Below are 24590 nucleotides of genomic sequence, written 5' to 3'. Positions count from 1 at the left end.
CCCTAAGGGAGAGGGCTTCCGGAGAAAGGTGCCGCGGGCAGGCTCCCCGGGAGCGCGGGGGTGGGGGCGGGGCGCCGAGAGGAGGAGACTGAAGAGGACCCTCCTCCCCTCCGTCGCGTAACGGAGTTCGCTGCAGGATTCTGAGATGGAGTCCTGACGGGAAAAAGGGACCAAGTAGGTACGGGTCAATGAGATCGGGAAATTTGCGCAGTTTAAGATCCTTGCCCTTTATACTACCTTGCGATAGTGTAATACCCACCTGGGATTCTGTTCTGCTCCAACTGGAACGGAGGCATGATCACCTGGGTGTCTCGTTAAAATGCAGATTCTGATTCAGGGAAGTCTGGAGTGAGGCCTGAGAGTCCGCATTTCCAATAAACTGGTCCTTGGGCCGTCATAATGCTGCCGGGTGCGGACCACACTTGGACAGGCAGTGCTCTAGGGCGGTGGACGAGCTCACGAGGCGGGCACAGCGTTAGTTTCCGACGGTGGGGCGGGCAGAGCGCCTAAGGGGCTGAGAAACCCTTTTGCACTCACCACCCCTCCCTCCTCCCTCGTCGACCTTTCCCCTACACCACCTGTAGCCCCCATTCCAGGGAACGTTAACCCACCTTACAGCGCGTCCCACAAGCTTCTGTAATGTCAAGTTTAAGCGGATAAGCCCCGCATAGAACAATAAATAGGTAAAGCAGCCTGGGCCCTGGAGAACTGTGTCTCCATTTAATTTGGAGAGTAAAACACAATCGAGGATAAAGGAAACGCGTGCACGTCTTCGGTGAAACGCGAGCTAAAGGAACGCAAGCCAAACTCAGGGCACAGGTGAGGCTGGTGGGGAACTGGGAGACGAAAGGGCGGCCAACCTGTATTTTTAAAGAAGGAGCATTTTATTGAACTTTTCAATCCAACGTGAGGGCAGATCTGCTTAGAGCGCGGGCAAGTCTGACACGGTTTCCCTGGTGGTAACTCACCCACATTAACCGCCTGTGTGCCAGTCGTTCTCTTCTGCTCCTTGCGCACATGCTCTAGTCCAGGGTACACTGAGGACCAGAGGTGAAAGGGACGTACATCCTCCTCTTCTCATAGCCGGTGATCTACATTTTCAACGCCTACCACACTCCTTCAGCTGACCCATTTAGCTGAAGAACTAGACCTCAAGCGGACTGGGAGGGGCGCAATTAACAAATTTAATTGCTTCAAGCAAAGTTTAGAAGTAAAAGTCCTGGACCATAGGCTCGGATCCTAGATTTGAGTCTAATTTCTACTCCTAAGGAGCCATAATTTCCCGAGGGAATAACTTTAATTTCTCTTGGCCTCAGTTTCCTTGTCTGTAAAATGACAGGTTGCCAAGGTCCACTCCAGCTCCGTATGGTACAAAAACCAAGCCCTTTCTTTGCAAGGCTCCTGCCACTTTGTTGCTCTACACAGAGCATGAGTCCTAATTATTACCTTGACATGGGCTGTGAGCAGAGATTCTCCAGATGCTTTGAAAAGTGTATTAAAGGCGCAGGTGAACATTTGACCATTCAAATCTTATTGCAAGAGATGATTTAAAATGCTTTCTCTTCAGATTCAGGAAGGGAAGTATTTGTTTGAATCTGAGGTGAAGCATTGTCTATTCCTGGATCTTACAGAGCCAACTGTGGGCCTCGCTGTTTGTTGCCATGGGATCCTCTTTGTGCGAACTGTCTTGAACTGTGTGGGAACATTTTCCTCTTGCCTCCCTTCAGTTCTCTAACTCTTCTGAAGATATGTGTCAGAACAAAATGTAGCTGCATTATTGCCAATTAAGACTTAACAGCAGCTGCAAGGTGCATCTAATTAAGGATCTTAATTACTTCACCAAATTCTCATTTGCAGATGTTTAGAGCATTAAACAATGTACTGTGACTTTTATTTTCAAATCTGACAAAAAGCTGACCTCCCTCTAAAGTGGGGAGTGGGGACTAAAAAATCCCACATGAGTCAATGCTAGGTGTAAAAGAGTCTTTGACAAGGGAAGTAAATACCTGGGCACATTGTGTGAGGATAAATGACCTTACATTCAGATGAAAAAATTGTGCTCGTATTCATAAATATGACTTTTTTTTTAGTAAAGAAAAGGCCAACAAATTTGAAAACAGTGCCAAAATTAATAATTTATTATTTGAGCAGAATCCCTGCTTGTTACAAAGTTCTTCTCAAATGTTCTTTTTTTTTTTCTTTTCCGGTATCGGGATAGTTAACAGTAAGTTTGGTGCTGCAGTGTGGGGATTGTAGGCTATAATCCAAAGCATTATGGGGTTTGTAGTAAAGACTGGCTGCAGATCAATTCCATGCTTCTAGCTTTTCTCAATTGAAGGAACTGCTGTTTTATTTTCCAATAAAAAAAAGAAGAATGCCAAGATATTTTAAATAAGAAATTCATTTTAATGAAACAAAGTTGGTATTCCTGGGAGTATGAAATTAGAGTTTAGCTACAATAATATTCTGACTGAGGAGATGGAGAATGCAATAACATCTCCTTTATAAGCCACAAATAACCTGAGCGAGCTATTTCCTAACATTACTACCATATAGTCAGGGTTTCAAAAATCACTTTCATTGTTTTAGCAGTAAAAAGTGAGAAAATACCAGGTTTTGCATGTATGAGAGAGAATTGTGGACACAGGATATGAACTCAAATTCTTACTGGGTCTGCCTTTAACCATTGGTAGCCTACATTTAATTGTTCACATTTCAGTCATCCCTCAGTGATGAGAGCAGAGTTTTATTTAATCTACCTTTTCGGATGTTTTGTTTTGCAAAAAATACTCTGACTATTCACTGTAGCTCCTCGTTTTAAATAAAATTAAGGCTAGAATATCTGGAAAATAGGTCTAATGTGGGATATTTCACTCTGTTTAGATTTAATTATGAAAATGTATAAATGGAGGAGTTATAATTCCGTTCATCTTTTGTATGCAGATGATCCTGTGTTGGTAAATACATAATTTATAGAGGTTTTGATTTAACTCTGTTGGTAATTTATTTCAAAAGTTCATTAAACGTTTTCTGTATGAGCTAAATTCAAAGCCTAGCTCCCCAGTAATGTTCTATGAAATCAGTCCCCTTTTGTTATAAAGGCTAAAATATGTCTCTTCAAAGTCTCTTTTCTCTGTGAAAGTCCCCATTATCATGCTAAGTTATTTAGAAAGTATTTTAGACCTAAGGTTGCTTACTTTTCCCTTCTCCCCTTACAGAGGACTCCATCCACAGAAAGGCAACACTAAAGCAAACTATTATTACAGACATGAATAAATGCAGAATCAAGCACCCTTCATTTTCAGGCCTTTTGCCAGCAACATTCATTTGAACCCACCACTACATATTCTCAAATGGTGTGCAGACAAAGACTTGAGCATTCCAGCAATATTCTACCATAAAGTTCAGAAATAATAGAGAATGCTATGAAAAAGCAAACAGCAAAGGGAGAGAAAAATGCCATGCCTGCTTTTCTTTCAGATTTCTAAGTTTCAAATCATAAAAATATACAAATATATATCTTCTTGAATGCGCTTTACATTATTGTTCATACTGTGAATATTTCTTTTATGGTCATAAAAATAAAAGCAATGCCCCAAATGAAACACTATGTACATAAGTGATGTAAATGCATCCCCGGTGGAAAGCCGGCTGGCTGCCGGTGGGAGGGTATATTTATACAGTGCCTTTCATTTGGAAGGTTCCCAAAATGATTTGCAAACTGTATATAGAGGAATTGCTCACCATGGAAATTCACCCACTTTCAGAAGGGAGTGCAGAAGTCATTCCATGCTGACAACTAGTTTAAATAAAACCACAGAACGATATTTCAGGTGGGTACAATTGTAATTGGTTCCGAGAATGTGCCCTGAAATCCCAATACGTGCCAGGCACAGTTGGAGGTCCTGAGATATTGCTGTGGGTATATCTAGGCAAGTTTGCTGCTCTCCTAAAGCTTGTCTTATTGGAATCTGATGAGAACTCAGGAGTTAAAAGCCCTATTTCTTGTGAATTTCTGATCCCTGCATATAGTTCTACTGAAACAGACCATTCTCTACTTTTTATTTGTCTATCAGGCTTCCTGATATCCGGGGCGCGTGAGCTGTGGCAGTGTATTCCACTTCAAATTGAACACACACACACACACACACACACACACTCAAAAATAGCTTCCGATATTACGGTCAAAGCAAGTACAATGACAATAACATTTCCTGCATTGAATGATCTGGAAGAGGTAGGGCGGAATTAAAAGTCTTTTGGGTTTGGGAAATTAAATGAAATGGTATTACTATATATACAGGGAAGACCGCTTCCACTGAAATGATTCAGGGCACTTCATGGTAATTAAGGCATATAAAATAGTTTAGTGAAGGAGGAGAGCAGTATGAGCTAATGTTTCAGAGCATAAAATATGGAATCAAGTACCAGTGTATCCTAAATGTACTAGATTGATATTTTTCAGATGGAAATGGAACGGGAGAAAAGGGTAAAGCAGGCAGAGTCAAAGTTCAGCCCATACTCCTCAGGTTGCAGTTTTGTGTGCTCACAGCCATCACCCTCTTCTCTGTGCCTTGCATTTACAGGCCAACAGTGGGAACCTCTTGAACCACTCTTGGGCCACTGTAGCTGCTTGACTTGCTCATAATGAGAGTTGGAAAGGCCCAGAGTTTACAACCCTCCTCCACCTTAGCCAGTGCCTGACTGATTCAGGAGAATGAACCCCTTGCTCTGTTGACTGTAGTTCGGAGAAACTCTGAAGCATAAGTTACACTCTAGAGGTCCCCTATGCAATCAGGTCGAAACTGGGACCTTGCCTGTAATCACACCTTTGCTTGGTTTCTGGGAACCTAGGAAAGAGGGTAATGAGAAATAATCATAGAGGTTGGGCAGCCCCGGTGGCGCAGCGGTTTAGTGCCGCCTGCAGCCCAGGGTGTGATCCTGGAGATCTTAGATCGAGTCCCATGTCAGGCTCTCTGCATGGTGCCTGTGTCTCTGCCTCTCTCTCGCTCTCTCCATCTCTATGAATAAATAAATATTTTTTTTTAAAAAAAATCATAGAGGTCCCATGTCTAGTTTTTATTTATTTATTTATTTATTTATTTATTTATGTATGTATGTATGTATGTATGTATGTATTTATTTATTTATTTAAGAGAGAGAGAGGGAGAGAGACAGAGAGAGAGCAAGCAGCGGGAGGGGCAGAGGAAGAAGGAGAAGCAGACTCCCCGCTGAGCAGGGAGCTGGATGCAGGCTCCATCCCAGGACCCCAAAATCATGACCAGACCTGAAGGCAGACATTTAACCGCTTAACCCACTGAGCCACCCAGGCGCCCCAGCCCCTTCTCTAGCTTTTATTTATTTTTATTTTATTATTTTATTTTTTCAAGTTTAAATTCAATTTGCCAACATATAGAGTAACACCCAGTGCTCATCCCATCAAGTGTCCTCTAGCTTTTAAACAGTCAACCTGCAAAAGTGGAAACAGATAATCTGTTCATTTCTCCATTTTTCTATGTCATACCACCTGCCAGACAGCAACAGGTGTTGGGGCTGTAGGGATAACTGAGACACAATGTCTGTCCTTAAGGACCTCAAGTCAACAACACATGTGATGTACATGTGCTGAGTACTAGAGGAGAATCTGAATCAGCTTCGAAGAGTCAGGCAAGATCAAACAGGTTGGTGTCATTTCATTGACCTTGAGGGATGAGCAAAGTAAAAATCAGAAAATGAATGAAGATTGGGAATGAAGAGTAACATCTGAGTAGACCAATTTTCTTCTACCGGGAAGGAAATAGCATTGGTCCTAGTAGTAGGAATCAAAGGTGTTTAAAATCCTAGAATCCGTTTTTGAGGGGGGCTCTAGAGATAATCTTGAATAATTTCTTTATTTTAGTCAGAGGAAATTGAGTCTCACACGGCCAAATGACATAGTTATTTAAACTCACAAAACTAGGAAGTGGTAGGAGTTCTCTTCTGGCATGACTCAGCCATATTGCCTGTCAGGCTTTTCTTTAAAAAGATAAATTGAGGACATAATAGAGATATCCAATATAACAAAATCTGGTTTGAGTCCTGACCTATCACTTCCTGGTCTTGAGAAAATTCTTTGCCTTCTCGGAGTCTCAATGTTCTGTAACAAGTGAAATCAATATGGTAACCTTCTCCTGGGGCTCTTGTAGCATGTGTACCTAGCACGGTGCCTAGGACATAGTATGCATTTGAGAGAAGCATGCTTTGTTTCATTTCACCTTCTTTAATTTGTTTTCTTTTCTTTCCCAGAGAATATTATAGTGGTGTAAATGGAGACAAGGATGTTTTTATCTTTGTTCCATTCTTTTTTTTTTTAAGTTTATTTAAATAGTCTCTACACCTGGCAGAGGCTCGAACTCATGACCCTAAGATCAAGAGTCACATGCTCTTCTGACTGAGCCAGCCAGGTGTTCCCTGACATTTTTATTTTTGTTAGTGTTTTGTTTTTATTACATTAGCTATAGAGTTGAAGGGAATGAGCCCTTCACATAAGATTGCTCACTTGCGTTTATTTTTTTTCTTTTTAATAAACTGGTGTTGTTTTTGATTAGGACTAGCCCTGTCTCTGACTAGAATATGGGAGTATTATTTATAGATTGTCTCAGGACAAGTTCAGCTTTGTTAATTCCAAGCCAAGTAGGTGATTCTGCGTCTTCTAATGAGCTAGTTATAATAATAATGAACATAATACTGAAACACATTTGCCAATTGAGGAAGTCTGCTTTACACACATTGTGTTAGAGGATATATAAATGGTAAACAAATGTATAAAAAGGTAACAGACTTCATTAGACATAATGCTGATGTAAATTCAAACCACAGTGCAATACCATGATGCATTCACCAGAATGCTCAAAATGAAATAATGGACAATAGATAGTGTGGGCAAAGAGTTGGAGGAGCTACAACCTTGTATCTACTCATGGTGAAAGTAAAAACAGCTTCAACAACCATGGAAAACTCTTCAGCCTGCTGAGTCTAAACATACGTATAACTGATGACGCCATCAATTCTATACCCAACAGAAATGTATACACCTGTTTACGAGAAACATACACTAGAGAGTTCACAGCAGCTTTACGGAAAAAAAAGAAATCCAAATTAGAGACTTCTGGAATGCTCATCAACAGTAGAATGGGTGAAAAAAAAAAAAAAACAGTAGAATGCACGGATACATTGTGGTATAGTCATATTGCAGGCTACCATATAGGGATGAGAACTAACAATCTATGGCTTTTTGCAAAAGTTTATTTGAATCTCGGGAATATAATATTGAGTAAAAGAAGGCAGACACAAAAGAGTACATCCCGTAAGGTTGCATTTATAGAAAGGACAAAACTAATCTAATCTACAATGTACCAAGGGAAGCATTGGGAGTGCTAGTAATGTTCGGGTTTTTTTTTTTTTTTTTTTTTTTTTGGATCCCAATGTTGGTTATTTGGATGTATTTATACTGTGAAAATTCATTGAGCTGTGTGCATATATGTGGACTTTTGTGTATACTTCATATTTCATTAACAAATTTTTTAAAAGTTTATTTTAAAACCAGAAAAAAGAAAAAGCTTAACTCCCACACCAGTGGTGCATTATTAAAAATAATCAATAAAATTAATGAACTGTTGGCAGATATTTGCAAAAGCTAAATATTTTATCATATTAAAACATGAGGGGTATCCCTGCAAAATGGATATGAAAAAGCAACGTTTGTTTGTTTTAAAAGATGTTTTCAGGAAATAAATGGGGTTCTCTTTTTGAAACATAATTAATTTAGTATAATTTAACATATAATAGGAACTAGATAATTAAGATAATCATGCCTTTGACTTTTTAGTGTCAATCAATGCTTTGTTTAATTCTTTTGTGAAACGATAATAGCTAGCATTTATTCAGTACTTATTATGTGCCAGGCACCTTTAGAGGCATTTTATGAGTGCTAATTCACTTAATCTTCAAAAGAAATGGATTACTTTTGTCCTGGCCAGTATACAGATGAGGAAACCAAGGCACGGAGACTTTTAATGGTTTGCTTAGTATCTCAGAGTGGCAAAGTTGGAAATTGTACTTCCTCTCAATCACTACTCTTACCTGCCACTTGTAATATTTGATTATTTCCTCTATGCCACATTTAGCTAAAATTATCACTTTCTTGTTTGGCTTGCATGTTGCCTTTATTGGCTTAATATTCCTAATAATGGCCATCGTCTTTTTAAAAATATTTTATTTATTTGTTCATGAAAGACACACAGAGAGAGAGAGAGAGAGAGGCAGAGACACAGGCAGAGGGAGAAGCAGGCTCCATGCATAAGGAGCCCGATACGGGACTCGATCCCAGGACTCCAGGATCATGCCCTGGGCTGAAGGCAGGCACTCAACTGCTGAGCCACCTAGGCATCCCAATAATGGCCATCTGTAAACTAAAGAGTTAGTAGCAGTTCAGCAAAAAGTTTGAGTGCAATTTTCCCCAGCAGAGTATGTTATTCTTGGCTCTGTACATCGCTCCAGTGTTTATCTTTTTCCCCCAGGAGATCTAAAGGAATTATTATGTTTCTTTTAAATGAAGAGAAAAGTGATGAAATTACACCTTTCAAGGAAAAATGTTAATATTTCAACTTTTTGAACACTTAAGAATAGTACGATGAAGGATGTGTTAACATTATGTAAATACCTGTATGGCCTTCTGAACTAATTTTTAAACTGAGAAAAACAACTCTTTAAGTAAATCATACAGGAGACTAGAAAGATAATATAGATGCTGTTAATAACTAGATGCCCATACTCAGTTTGTGTTAGTGTCTTTGTTTGGTGTGTACATGTTTAGCAGATATTAGAAGGATCTTAAAACATACTAGAATAGGTAATAGTACAGCTGGTACTAGATGGGGATTATTGCATGGCACAACATAGGCAATAACGTAAAAATGGAATATTAAATATCATTATTGTAAAATCTCTTGTGACAGAGACAATGCTATGTGTTCACCAAACATTTATGTCCTTCCTACATACTTAAAAACACTATATTTCCTAGTCTTTTTGCATCTAGGTGCAGCCACAATGGATTGTGGGCAGACATGTTGCACGCATCTTCCAGAATTGACCGCCAAAAATTCCAGAGTGGTCTTCTTCCCTCTGTCTTTGTTATCATGTATGCTTTCTTCATATGCATGTCTTGAGGGAGAGGGCTTCAAGATGGTGGAATCTTATGAAGGAAGGATCCAAGCTCCCTAGTCATTGCTAAGGAAGGATCTTAGTCATTGCTAGGAGGGGAGTGGCATAACCAGGAGTATCAGCCTTGGGCTCTGTGTGAATAAGAAGCAAGCTTTCTGGATGCCTGGGCAGCTCAGCGGTTGAGCATCTGCCTTTGGCTCAGGGCTCAGGGCATGATCCCTGTCCAGGGATCGAGTCCCACGTCGGGCTCCATGCGGGGAGCCTGCTTCTCTCTCTCTCTCTCTCTCTCTCTCTCTCTCTCTCTGTCTCTCATGAATAAATAAATAAAATCTTAAAAAAAAAAAAGAAGAAGCAAGCTTTCATTGTACACTACAGAGCTTTCGGGTTCATTCATTAGTAGCTTAGTCGACCCTGATCTATAGCCTCTGACTCACTCAAAGGCAAGAAAAAAATGCTTTTCTTCTTTTTTCCCTCTTTCTTCATTCTTTTTTGAATCTCAGGTGTACAAAATTGTATTGTTCATGATTCTTGGTTAATAGCCATTCTTATTGATTTTTGTGTAGCCCGGTTTCACTTCTGTACTTATTTGGTTAGTTCTCTCTCGTGAGGTTATACATGCTTGACAAAGCACCATCTGAAACAAAGGTAAGCAACTTGATAATCACGTATATTGAACATATGGTATGGCACCCCTGTCAACCTATCCATCTGCCTCCCCCACTTAAGTAAACCATCATCCTGAATCCCATGTGCATTTTTCCTTTGACTTTTTTGTCATATAGTTTTATTGCATCTATAGGTATTCCTAAAGAATATGGATTTTACATTTCAATAGTTTTAATTTTATGGAAGGATATTCATTCCAGTTCTGGATACATGCAAAGAGGATACCTTACCCTTGCTCTTCCACTGAATACAACATTAAAACCTGGACAGAATGCATAGAACAGCTACTTGAAAACCCGGAAAAGGAAACAGTTGTAGGCAGTTCAGGAACGAAGACCAGAATGTGAAGTACAACTGAATTTGTATTGAGTTTATCAAGCTTTCCCCCTTTGGTATCTCCCAGACTGAGGTCAACACAACCAGAACACGGCAAAGAGCCCGGAGATGGAGCTCCAGGAGAAGCCCTCTGCCTCTGGCTACAAGACTGGGAAAAGGAACCGATGGTCTTTGGAAATCTGCCCCCAGTACTCTGCAACTTTTCTCCCCCTTTCTCCATTCTATCCTGGCCTAGTCTCCGATTAACCTAGTGGTGGTGGCGTGGTGGTAGTTGCAGTGGCAGCTGCAGTTAACTGGAACCAGCAAGACTTGGAAACTCGGAAAGTGGAAATCTCTGTTCTATGGAGTTGCAGTTCCAAGAGGGTAAGACAAAGCACTGTTGTTTGGTTTGGTTTGATTTTCACTCTGTCCTCTAGCCACCCATGCCAGGCCATGGTCTAATCACAAAAGTCCACAGAAGAGCATACTGGTGCTGGGTAATTAAAGCCCCAGGTTTCTGGGCAGAGAAACAAAAACAGTGAAGACAGAGAACAGAAAAGTACCAGGAAGATTGCAAGGAGCAGGAATTCAGGAAAGGGAGCCCATAAAGTTGCTTATGAACTCTAGGGCTCACCCTGGAGTTACACATATGAGGCCTGGATTTTTTTTTTTTTTTTTGAGGTCTGGATTCTAACTAGTATTTTCTTTCTCTGGATTGTATCTTCTATTGCAATCATCATATATTTTGTTGACCTTCTAATTGTACTTTTGTCCTTTATTTTTATTTGTTATTCTTTTTTTAAATCAGATTTAATTGTTCTAGTTTTGCAATATAATTGACACATAAACTGTGTAAGTTTAAGGTTTATTGACTTGATACATGTATATATTGCACACTGATCACCGCTATGGCATTAGCTAGCCTCTCCACCCTGTCACATAATTATCTTTTCTTTTCTATATATTACTGAGAATTTATTAATCTTGTAACTGGAAGTTTGTACCCTTTGACCAATATCTCATCATTTCCCCCACCCCTAACCCCTGGTAACCACCCCTCTAACTCTCTGTTTCTCTGCGTTTGGCTTTTTTAGACTCCAAATATAAATGAGATCACACAGTAATTGTCTTTCTCTGTCTGACTTATTGTACTTAGCATAAAGCCCTCAAGGGCCATCCATATTGTCTCCATGAGCAGAATTTCCTTGTTTCTTATGGCTGAATAATATTCCATTGTAAATACAGACCACATCTTCTTTATTTCTTCATCTGTTGACAGACACTTAGATTGTTTCCATATCTTGGCTATTCTAATAATGCTGCAGGTAACCTGGGACTGCAGATATCTCTTTGAGATCCTGTTTTCTGTTATCTATTGTCTTCTACTTTCTTTGGATTTATTCTATCAATCTAACATCTTAAAATAGATACATATATCATTAACTTTAAGGCTTTTTTCTTGTTTATATTAGTGTTTGAAGCTATAAGTCTTCCTTAAAGCATTTCTATCATATCTCATAAATTCTGATATGTGGTGTTTCTCTGGCATTTGTTTTTTTTTTAATTTTCAAATTTCACTGATTTTTTCTTTAAGAGTTATTTAGTCATGTGTGTATTTTAAATTTCCATATCTGTTCAGAGATACTTTCAATTTTAAAATTATCTAACATAATTGTATTATTGTTAGATATTATGAGATGTGAAACTTTTTGAGGATTTCTTTATATGACCAACTTTTTATACATATTCCACATATACAAATGAAAATTGTATATTCCCTAAATGACACAGAAATAACTTTATGAGTTTCTCTCTGTCTCTGTCTCTATATATCTCCATTAAATTAATTTTGTTATCTGTATTACTTACTTTTTTTTACATTATTGCTGAGTTGTTTATTGTGTAACCTGTGAGTAATCAAGAGAGGTGTGTTCAAATTCTCCACTTAATAGAAAGTTTACTAATACAGTAGTATCAATTTTTTTGGGACTTCATCAAGATAAGAAGCTTTTGCACAGCAAAGGATACAGTCAACAAAACTAAAAGACAACCTACAGAATGGGAGAAGATATTTGCAAATGACATATCAGATAAAGGGCTAGTTTCCAAAATCTATAAAGAACTTATTAAACTCAACACCAAAGAAACAAACAATCCAATCATGAAATGGGCAAAAGACATGAAGAGAAATCTCACAGAGGAAGACATGGACATGGCCAACATGCACATGAGAAAATGCTCTGCATCACTTGCCATCAGGGAAGTATACATGCTTAAAATTATTATACTTCCTTGGTGGATTGAACATTTCTGTTGTGGCACGACTCTCTTCAGTACTGACATTTTTTTTGTCTTAAAGTTTATTTTATTTAGTATGATGTAGCCATCAATATTGTTTTGATTGGGGTTTTCCTGATAAGTCTTGTTTCCCCATTCTTTTACTTTCAACTTTTGCATCTCCTAATGCTTTAAATGTTTCTCACATAAATCCTTTAAATTCAAATCTGGGCTTTTTACCTAATTTATTCATCTGTATCTTGGAATTGATAGTTTTCTTCTATTTATACTTATTGTAATTATTGATATCTTTGTTATTATTGCTACCATTTAGTTTATTTCAATACGCCCCTCTTTTCCTACATTTCTTTTTACTCTGGTCTTATTTTCTTAATTGAAGCTGTGTCTCACCCTGAATAAAGCAAGGGTTCTCGCCTTCTTGTTTTCCACTCCTTCCAGCACCCACCTTGTTGATCAAACCTACTCCCTAGCTTTTACTCAAAACATGGTCTAAGGGGCAGCCCAGGTGGCTCAGCGGTTTAGTGCTGCCATCAGCCCAGGGCCTGATCCTGGGGATCCAGGATTGAGTCCCATGTCGGGCTCACTGCATGTAGCCTGCATCTCCCTCTGCCTGTGTCTCTGCCTCTCTCTTTCTCTCTTTCTCTGTGTGTGTCTCATGAACAAATAAAAATCTAAAAAAAAAAAAAAAAAAGCATGGTCTGAGGACTAGCAGCATTAGAACGCCTGGGAACTTACCAGAATTATAGAATTTGGGGCCCCATTGCAGACCTATTGAATCAGAATTCACAGGTAAACTAGAGCTCTAAGTGTTCATAATGTATGATAAACTTGGTCACTAAACTAGAGTTAAAGTAATTGGCTGTTATGGATTTATTTTCCTTTTTTTATCTTTATTATTTAAACAACACTATTACTAAGATATTTATTTGATAACCTTTACTTCATTTATCTCCAGACTTTTCTTTCCTTTCCTTTTAAGCACTTACCTAAAAGTGTTTTAAATGAGTCTTTGTGTGGCAAAGCTTTTGAAATATTGTATGCCTGAGAATATTTTTATCATGTACTGTTATTTAAATGACATTTTGTTGGATATAAAATACTATGTTCAAAGTAATTTTCCTTCAGTTCTTTGAAAACACCCATTTGCATCCAGTGTTGTTGAAAAATCTGACATCAATCTGATTCTTCCTCCTTTGTATGGCGTCTGCTCTTTTTTTCTGTGTTTAGAATTTTGTCTTTGTCTTTGTATTTTTTAAATTTCACTATAATATGTCCAGATGTGGTTTTTAAAAAAGATTCTCCTCTTCTGTGGCACTTTCTGGGCCCTTTCAATCTGAAGTCTTTGAAAATCATTAATTCATTCTCCTTATGTCTTCAAAGATTTTTCTCCTCTTCATTTCTTTCTTTCTCTGACTCCTGTTATTCTGGGTGTTAGCACTTTTGTGTCCCATCTTTCATTTCTTTTGACTCACCATTATAGTCTCCTTTCCTCTCCTTCTAACTTCTGGAGGATTTCGTCAATCTGGCCTTCAAATTTGTCATATTATTCTTCTATTTAGTATTCTGCTCTTCATACCTCTGTTTCAACCATTTTTTTAAACATGATATTTTTCAGAAAATTAAAAATTCTTGCTTTACTCATTCTAGTACTTTGTGCTTCTGCTGGAATCTGGAATCCAAGGTATGTTTTCCTTTTGAACTAACTGTGGTGCGCAGAACATCTTGTTATTTTGGCTTGTGACAGTGCCCTCCCCCTAGGCCCTTCTAGGATACTGACTGCCCTGTTAGGCAATACATCAGGAGAAGGCCAGCACCCAATTCAGCACCCAATTCAGCCTCAGGATGTGTTGTGGAAAGAAATGGATTAGCCCTGAGGTGGCTAGTAACAGGTATCCCACAACCACAGCAGAGGCTCCTTCAGGTCCTATCCCTTCTACCCTTGCAGGAAAAGGTGACATTAGGAGACATTCCTGAGATTGTAAACTCCCAGCTTGGGTATTAAGACAGGGAGGGGTGGAAAAATGAACACCAAGAAGTTCAGCTCTCTCATCTTCATTTTCTCAGTGCTCCAAGAGCACAAGGCTTCCGAGAAGCCTTGATTTTATTCCTGTGGACACTGAGAACTGCAAAAACTTTCAATAGAAATGACCCCATCTCAAGCCTTGCATTAAGAGACTTGGCTGAGGGGCACCTAAGCAGCTCAGAGGTTGAGTGTCTGCCTTCAGCTCGGGTTGTGATCCCAGGGTCCTGGGATGGAGTCCCCATAGGGAGCCTTCCTCTCCCTCTGCCTATGTCTCTGCCTCTCTCTGTGTGTCTCTCATGAATAAATAAATGCAATCTTTTTTCTTTTTTTTTTAAAAAAAGGACTTGACTGAACTTTAGCATAGCTTCTAGCAGTCCATGGCCACATCCCTGGGACAACCTGGTCTCCCCACCCACCCCCCCTTCTTATTTGGAAAAGCTCAAGGCTGCCAAGAGAATTTGCCATTTGTTCTAGCCAACACAGATGATAGGCCCCCTGACTTCCCTTTTGGAATGCGTTTGCTAGAAAGAAAGAAAGAAAGAAAGAAAGAAAGAAAGAAAGAAAGAAAGAAAGAAAGAAAGAAAGAAAGAAAGAAAAAGAAAAAAGAAAGAAAGAGAAAGAAAGAGAGAGAGAGAGAAAGAGAGAAAGAAAGAGAAAGAAAGAAAAAAAAGAAAAAAGCGGAACGCCTGAGTGGCTCAGCAGTTGGGCACCAGCCTTTGGCCCAGGGTGTGATCCTGGAGGCCCCGGGAGGCCTGTGTCTCTGCCTTTTTTAAAGATTTTATTTATTTATTCGAGAGGCGGGGGGGCGGGGGGGGCAGAGACACAGGCAGGGGGAGAAGCAGGCTCCATGCAGGGAGCCCAACGTGGGACTCAATCCTGGGGCCTCGAGGATCGCACCCTGGGCCAAAGGCTGGTGCCCAACTGCTGAGCCACCTGGGCTGCCCAAAATAAAAATAAATTTTAAAAAAGCACATAATTATAAATCTTTCTTTGTCCCTTTGAGATATATATGTATCTACTAGAACTCTGGAGTGTCTTTCTCAAGGAACTAAAAGCCATTCCTTTGCAATGTAGTCATCAGGCAGGATAGAGCCTCTGTCTCAGTTTCTGTGGGAACGTAGAAGCCAAACTTAGATAAATGCCAGTGGTGAACTAGTTACCTTTACATTGACCAACCTTCCTCCCTGTGTTTTGTGATCTTTCTCTTCCCAGGTTCCTCGACCCCCTCCCTGTTTCCACATTCCTCCTTTGCAACACCTGCTCTCTTCTGAGCAAATCACAACTAAGCTCAGCTCTTCTCCCTATTGCAATAGTTACAGAATAAAATCCGTTTTGACTGGTTTAACTAATTCAGGTTTTGTTTACCTTTGATTACACTTCAACCCAAGTTCTGAATTGCTAAACATGTAGAGAAAACACAAGACAAGTGCAAAGAAGAATCCAGAGTAGTAGTCCTTAAGCACTACCCACCCCCATATGTCATCATGTAAGAAGTCTGGTAACTTCCAGCCCCAGGCCAAACCCCAAATCCCTGTGCTTACACATCAATTGGAAAAGCCTACTCCCCCATCTATCATCACAAGGGGTTCTCACACTTTTCTTCTCTTTTTCATGATTTCCCCTTAAGTTTCTTCCCCAGGGTAACTCTTTGAGGAACCAGCAGGAGGGCCCCTTCAGCATCTTGCTAGAAACAGAAACTGGATGAAAAGAAAAACTTTTACCTGTCCCTCTTCTCTCTCAAGTCCCAGGCTGTCAATACTTTCTTTGCTCTGTTTCCTTCAGATCATTCTTTTTGTGTGTGTGTAAAAACCCCCGTTAGGGAGGAAAAATTTTGCTCTACCCTTCAAGATTCTTTTAACTGGTCTAAGAATTAAATTGACATGAGACCTGTAAACAGGAGGAAATAAAATTTATTACATACATATGGGGAATCCACATAGATATGAGATTACAAAGATAGGCAAAATGAGGTTTATGTGTCATCTCAAACAAGGGAGAAGGGGGTAGGGGTCTGGGACTCCGAAGGAAAAGAAAGCTATTCACAGGGAGAAGAATGAGTGTTTGGTAAACCAATGTTGGCTGGGCAATACAGAAATAACGGGGCATAGAAAGGAATTTTAACCCACAGCCTTTGCTAAAATCCTCCCTGTCTACCATACTTAGCTCATATTATACTGTAGTTATCTGTAATGATAGTTCCCTTCCTGGAGCAGGTCCTCTATCTAAATTCTTTTTAGGCAGTTAATGGGGAGGTCAGAGTTCTTCCTGAGTCTTTTGGGTCTTGATTATTTTTAGCTTGAAACAACCTGTGTGCCAAAGCACACATCTTGAGGCTATTCATTCTGACCCCTACACTCCAATCTTAATTCTCTTAACTTCTTTTGTAGATTGAGGTTTAACTGACATATAACATATTAGTTTCAGATGTATAGCATAATGATTCTATATTTGTATATATTGTGAGATGATCACCATAATAAGTCTAGTAACATCTGTTACAAATATAGTTACAAATTTTTCTCCTTGTATTGAGAGCATTTAAGATCTATTCTCGGGCAGCCCAGGTGGCTCAGCAGTTTAGTGCCGCCTTCAGCCCAGGGCGTGATCCTGGAGACCGAGGATCGAGTCCCAAGTCAGGCTCCCTGCATGGAGCTTGCTTCTCCCTCTGCCTGTGTCTCTACCTCTTTCTCACTCTCTCTCTCTCTCTCTCTCTGTGTCTCTCATGAATAAATAAATAAAATCTTAAAAAAAAGAATTAAAAAAAATCTATTCTCTTAGCAACTTCCATATATGCAATACAGTATTATTAGCTATAGTCACCATGCTGTACATTACAGCCCCATGTCATATTTATTTTACAACTGGAAGTTTATACCATTTGAAAAGATAAATCATTAGTGGAAACTGAATTTATGACTCCATCAAATTTGTAGGAGAAATTCTTCTTCTATCCCAGAGCAAACCTCATCCCATCATTCTTCCAAATGCAATTCTGTAGCTTGCTTTAAAAAATCTGACTTTTTTCCTGGCCTATAAAAATTTGCATCCCATGCAAATGATTATTGCCCCCACTTCTAGTCAAGTAAGAGGAAACATATATTTCTGACCTCCTTCCCTTTTCACTACCAACCAATCTCTCTTACCTTTGTTATTTGTCACATAGGCCTCAGACAATTATTCCAGGTAAAGAAGTTCTTGCAACAAACCAAGTATCTAAAACATTGCTGCTCTAAGGCTGGCCCAGAGATGGGCAGGATTGGCATCAACTGGAAGTTTGATAGAAAAGCAGAACTTAGGTCTTCTCAGACCAATTGTACCAGAATCTGCGTGTTGGAGAAGCACTCCATAGGCCTCTGTAACTGGGGGCTAGACAAATCACTTTGGCTTAAGGAAGACAGTCTGGTAATCTACAACTTATGTTTTCAAACAATTTTCTCAAGGTAAACTGCCTCCAACAATGAGAGCAGCAGTCCCTTCCTTCCAGTTAGAAAAAGAACTACCTCTTTATAATATATTTTGTATTACTAATAGGTTAAACATTTCCTCAAATTTCTACTGGTAATGGAATCTATTTTTAACTTAATGACTTTATGAGGCATTTGATTATCATGTATTATTTGTGAATACCATCTATATTAATTCCAACCATTTTGTTTAAATCAGCACTAAAATATTAACAAGAACTGCTCCCATTTTAACATAATTTCAAGCAGAGATAGTTCTTTAATTGGGAATAATGGAGTTTGTTTTGCTTTTTTTCCTACTTATTGTGTAAGTTTGCAAAGCCCAGTGATTTTTCAAAAATTTGAAATTGTGTTTATCATAAAAATTAGAATTTACTGAAAGTTCCTGTAACCTGGTTGTGCACTTTTAACATAAAGTTAACTCTAAAGTCAAATTGTTTATTTTTGGTTTTATGTAAAAAACATTTGTTTGCACCAACTGTTTGTTTTTTCCCCTATTACATGGAAGCAGCCAGCAGTTGCTTAGTAAAAGAAAGCACAGCAGAATAGCAGAGCTAAAATCATGGGGCTAATTGACAAATGTAAGGGTGTAAGCGTAGAAGAACAGTAGAGACAGGACAGGGGAAGAAGGCAAGCAGGATGAAAATCAGAAGAATCAGCCATCAGAAAATGGCTGAGTCGGAAATAAAGGCAAAGGGACAACAATTCTGATTAAGAGACATTGACATGATGAATGATCTTCCTACAAACTCCCCTTTCACTTGAGTGGGAGAAGTATGTCCAGTTGATACACACTTGCTCTCTTTTTACAACACCCTACTGGGACAGACAGTATTCATGCTCGGCTGTGGTAATATGGCCACAGGGACAAATTCTGTCTTGAGATAAAGGATCCAAGTCTCAAACCTTCAGATTTCACAGCTACACATGCTTAATTAAGAACTGCATAAGTATATATTGTATTCTTTTCAGATATATGGAGATAATTTTGTCCTGTGTGTGCTATATAGTTTTTTGAGGCTTGGTTTACTCTGTGTGATTCTCATAAAATGTTCAGAATGAAACGGAACTATATTTTTGTGGTTAAGAGCATAAGGTCTGGAGTGAGACTTCCTAGGAATAAATATCAGCTGTGGTTTGTGCCACTGTATGACTCTGTGCCTCAGTTTCCTTCTTTGCAAAATGGACATAGGGAGAAACCTTCCTCTTTGAGTTTGACTTTTTTAGATTTCACATATAAATGAAATCCTATAGTATTTGCCTTTCTACATCTGGCTTATTTTACTACATATAGCATCCCCCAGGTTCATCCATGTTGCTGCACATGGCAAGATTGCCTTCTTTATAATCATTGAATAATGTTCTGTGATATATATACCACATTTTCTTTTTTTTATACCACATTTTCTCTACCCATCTTCTATCAGTGGACACTTAGGTTGTTGCCATATGGTGGCTGTTGTGAAAACGCTGCAGTGAACATGGGGGTACAGATCTCTTCAAGATACTGATTTTACTTCATTTGGATGAATACTCAGAAGTGAAATTGCTGGATCATATGGTAGTTCTACTTTTATATTTTTGAGGAACCTCTATGCTGTTTTGTATTGCGGCTGCCCCAGTGTGCATTCCCAACAGCGTACGAGGGTTCTTTCTTATGCACACCTTTGTCAACATGCCTTATGTCTTGTCTTTTTCATACTAAGCATCCTAACAGGTGTGAGGTAATATCTCATTGTGGTTTTGATTTGCATTCCTCCAATAATTTGGTGACTATAGTTAATAATATTGTATTATATGCCTGAAATTAGCTGAGGAAGTAGATCTTAACTGTTCTCATCACACACAAGAAAAGGCAAATATGTAAAGCGATGAATGTGTTAATTAGCTTGACCATGGTTATCATTTCACAATGCATACAAATATTGAATCATCACATTGCACACCTTAAAATACACAATTTTTAAATTTGTCATGTGTACCTCAGCAAAGCTGGGAGAATAAAAAGAAGAAAAACCTGTTTCACTGAGTTGATGGGAGGATTAAATGTAAAGCATTTAGCACAGTGCCTGGCATGAATTCCAGCACATAGTAAATGTTAAATATTCAAAACAAACTTTAAAATGTGCATATTTGCTTGTAAATACAAAAGTTCTCCCTGATGAATACAGGAGAGTGATGAGGTTGGTTGCATGGAGGAGAGAAGCTAGGTGGCTAGGGGAAGGATGCAAGAGGGAGATATTTCACACTGTATGGTCTTTTATATCTTTGGAATTTTAAACCATGTAAATGTAGTGCACATGCAGTGAAGCGTTAAATAAATAAATAAAGTAAAAGTAAAAGGCATTCTGCTTCACTTCAGCCTTTCTATCTACAGCTTTAGAAAGCTTATGCTTACAGATTTCTTATGGCATTTTGTTAAGAATTGGTGACAGCTGGTGGTAAACCCATTAGCAAATGTTTATCAGGAGCCTGGTAGGTTCCAGGCACGTTGTTAATAAGGTGTGGTCCTCTCTCTCAAAGACCATGCAGTCCACTTATAAAGATAACTCAATTGGGCCAACCAAAAGAGTTTACTTTAGAACTAAACTGTGAGGAGCATGCCCATGTACTTAAGTGTTCAGGAATTGCAGAGGACTGGCATGCAGAGAGCATCCTGGGGGTAGGGACCAGGGCTTAAGCAGAGCACTGAAGAAGGGGGTAGATGGTGGTGGTGGTGGTGGAAGGAGAGCATTTTCTAATGAGCAAAAGGGAATAACACAGTAGAAGGCCAATGCAATGTAACCTCAAGTTACTAGGTGAAGCTTCCTTCCAAATCAGTTTTCCTGATTAAAAATAATAATAAGGAAAAGGAGAAAAAGCAGATAAAACGTTAGATTCTAGATATTATTAGTCATCTTTTGCTCATCATCTTTACTCTCTTTGTTCCCCCAGGATCCACGCACAATACCTGGAGGTGGAGTCACCATGTTGCTACTCTTAGGACCAGATGCATGCTGTGGAAGTGGAGCTGGAAGCTCAAAGAAGCCTCACTGCTTTATTTCCTTGAGCAACTGCACCCTTTCTGGATTGCTTCTTTTCAAACATCTTGTCATATGAGATAAATAAAATCTCATTTCATCACACCATTATAGGCTGGTTTCTGTTACATGCAGTGTAACAGTGTAACACTATCCAAACTGTAGGGCTATATTTTTTTCATAAATGTTGCATCCAGAAACTTAGTTTTCCAAGTTCTTTCCATATAGGGTCACCAGATAAAATATGGGACATGGAGTTAAATTTCGATTTCAGATAAACAATGAATAGCTTCTATAGTGTAAGTATGTCTCACGTAATACACTTACAACTAAACAATGATGCATTGCTTAAGTGAAATTAAAATGTAACTGGACATCCTCTACTTTAGTTTGCAAAATATGACAACACTTTACATGTCATACAAAATCTGTTGATCACCAGGCCACTCCTATCTACAATATAATCTTAGACACATGACTCACCCCAACTGCAAGGCAAATGGAAGTTCTTTTGGTAAGTAAAAGAGGGAAGAGGGTAGGTAATGAGCAGTGTCTGTCACAACAAAGAAGTGGGATTTAGATTTTGGTTCTGAGAAGGGAAAATACACAAGGGGAAAATCATGTGCATTCCTCCTCTCTCCTCCTTTTGCTTTATAATACTTTTGTTTATATTTTTCTTATAAGAGAACATTAGAAGCTCTACATTTAACATAATCAGTCATTTTAGTCTATTTCTTTTAGTACCTGCACCCAAAGCATTGTGTCATTTGTTCTATACAGTTGTAATCATAATGTCGATAAAATTTCCAGCCATATTTATTTTTTTTACAATACTCTCACAAACATTTACTATTTTGTTTGCATGGTCTTTACAATACTCTCAAAAACATTTACCATTTTGTTGTATGGTCTTTCTAAACATAATTTTTATTATTGCTGAAAATTCTGTTGAGATAATTTTCTATGCTTAACCTTTTTCCAATGTTTATTTTATTCTTTAAAATATTTTTGTTATATTTTTATTTTTTTATTTTTTTTTGTTTTTTTTTGTTATATTTTTAATATTAAAGTAATGATAAACATCTTTGTTGCAATGTTTGATGGGTTGGAATTTTGAGTTATGTATAAAAAACCCATGTATTCGATTTGGAATTACTCTGTCAAATAATAGGATTATTTTTAGTCTTGATATATATTTTTAGTTTTAATAGTCCCTGCTTCCAGGGTTAGCCTTTAGCAAAATTATGAAATTGGGTGACTTTAGCTTGTCTTTGTTTCTGTAACCTATTCCGCAGATCATTTATTTTTGGTATATCCCAAATTCCATTCCATTTTCAAGTGTCCAGTGCTTTTCTGCCTCTTTCTCCCATTTATATCCTGCTTTCAAAAATGGATCTAATTTTAATAATTTATATCACTTTAAAATTAAGTCAATACTTCTTGGCTCCCAGAGAATATTTGGAGAGGTAATGTGCCTTAGTTATAGACTTATTTTAAATATCAGGTTTGTCACTTATTTGCTATGTGAGTTGAAGAAGCCCTTTACATTTCTGAGTCTGGTTTTCTCATCAATAAAATGAAGACATTAACACCTTCAAGTCAAGGTAGCTATGAGAATAAAACAAAATAATTATTTAAAAATGTTAGCATACTGCTGGGCCAATAGTAAGCATTTAATAGATTCTAGATATTATTAGTCATAATTATCATCTGTACTTTAGCTTCATTTACAATCATCGAATGGAAATGTTATTCCCCCAGAGAGGAAATTTAGGAATTCACTTCAGCTTGAATATCATATAATATCCCATTTCTAGTATTTTTTCAAGATATTTTGATAAATTTTCTTTCCTTACCATTCATTAGAGCATCCTCTATAATATCCTTGAAATTACATAATGTGAGTACTCATCTACTACTCTGCAAAAGGTGACTACCATGCCAGACTAAAGTCCTTAAAACATTTTTACTCTCAAAAATATTGACATAACTTTAAATATTTAATATCATATAGAACACAATTTTTTACACAAATATGTATTTAATTAAAGAAATGGTGACATTACCAGGTCTGTTCTGAGTCATTAAGACATATATTTGACTTAAATGTCAAAAAAATAAGCCTTAGGATGCATGCATCCATGAATTAACCACTATAAGCAGTAAACACATTTTTAACAGTAAGGGATTAAAGAAAACCCCAATTTCTTTGGGATATTAAAAATAATTAGTCATGACAATTATAACCAGCATACTCCATCCTTTTGTTAATTTTAAAAATGGAGACTGTGGCTTTACTCACATGTTCTTAAAAACAGCTAGTATAGGGGCACCTGGGTGGCTCAGTGGTTGAGCATCTGCCTTTGGCTCAGGTCGTCATCCCAGAGTCCCAGGATCGAGTCCCATATGAGGCTCTCCTTGGGGAACCTGCTTCTCCCTCTGCCTATGTCTCTGCCTCTCTGTGTGTCTCTCATGAATAAATAAATAAAATATTAAAAACAACAACCAAATACTATAAAAGAGTAGCATGCAAAACTTAAGTCAATTTTGCCAAACATTAATATTTCCTTCAACAACCTCACAGAGTTAAAGCATATCTCTAATCCAAGTCATCCCCTTTTGAAAGGCAGTAAGGCAAGTAAAAATGCAAAGCAAAGCAAATGCTACTGGCTTATATATTTAGAGGGCCAGGGGAAAAAGGGATGAACAGAGGTTGAAGAAGAGAGCAAAGCTAGACAAAAACGAAGCATTTTTTTATGGTTGTGTCAGTATTTTCTACTACAGATATTTAATATCTGCAGGTTTATAACTTTGTTCTAATAATTCATCTGCAAAGTGGCAAAGAGGGTGGCAATGTGGGAATAAAAGTTGTGTGCATGTTTTTATAGAAAGATTTATAACTACTGAATTGAAAATTACTTAGTTATTTCGGTTACAAAAGTCAGAACAAAATAAAATTCATGCTTGTGTTCAAAACCTCTGAATAGCTTGTTTTATGAATCCTTATAAAGAGAAGAAAATTATGCATGGCATAAAAGATTAATATTTGTTATTTCCTTTTTCTACCTCCTTTGTTTTATAACGTCATGTCACCTATTGAACAAATTCAATAAGGGACATTTAAATAAATTTTCTCTCCTGATTAAAAGTTTCCACCAGTTATGAGCTCAGAAACACTGGAAGTCCGGAAACTGACTGCCACCCATAACACTGAGCTTTATTGACATGGAACTCCACATCTCATTCGTCTCTCTCAAGCCACTCCTCAGAAATAGGCATTTCTCTGACACCGATCTTAGCCCTTCTTGCACGTTACATTTTTTTTTTCCTCCTTGGAAATTGCATCTACTTCGTGACATCAGCTGCTATGGTAAGTGGTACCATGTTTCTCAAATGGTGTTGGAACTTTCCCAGCAGAATGAATGCTCATAGCAATTTTGACATCCCAATTAGAACCCATCCTACTTTGTTAGAGTGCCAGTACCTTTTCAGTGTCCTCTTGCAAATATCTGCGACTCTCTGCCAGGGTTTTCTCTCAGCCCATACATTCAAAGGGTTGGCTGGGAATGCTGGCTCTCCAGAAATCCTCAGCCAATAGGG

At 38.3% G+C, this 24590-nt stretch overlaps 1 protein-coding gene and 1 long non-coding RNA gene across 2 annotated transcripts in view; one reads left to right on the top strand and one right to left on the bottom strand.

Moving 5' to 3' along the window:
- Nucleotides 1–457, bottom strand: part of IL1RAPL1 (interleukin 1 receptor accessory protein like 1) — a 1386881-nt gene extending 1386424 nt beyond the window's left edge. The window contains exon 1 of the mRNA XM_041740328.1: nucleotides 260–457. The gene's annotated coding sequence lies outside the window, so the exon portion shown is untranslated. The remainder of the gene's footprint in view (nucleotides 1–259) is intronic.
- On the top strand, nucleotides 56–21089 carry LOC121482406. Its single transcript, XR_005985602.1, has 3 exons — nucleotides 56–174; nucleotides 10274–10569; nucleotides 20905–21089. It is a non-coding gene; the product is annotated as an uncharacterized LOC121482406 (long non-coding RNA).
- The last annotated feature ends 3501 nt before the right edge of the window (nucleotides 21090–24590 follow it).

This window comes from Vulpes lagopus, chromosome X (genome assembly GCF_018345385.1).
Source record: "Vulpes lagopus strain Blue_001 chromosome X, ASM1834538v1, whole genome shotgun sequence".
NCBI classification, from domain to species: Eukaryota; Metazoa; Chordata; class Mammalia; order Carnivora; family Canidae; genus Vulpes; species Vulpes lagopus.
This window is presented reverse-complemented; position numbering and strand designations above follow the sequence as displayed.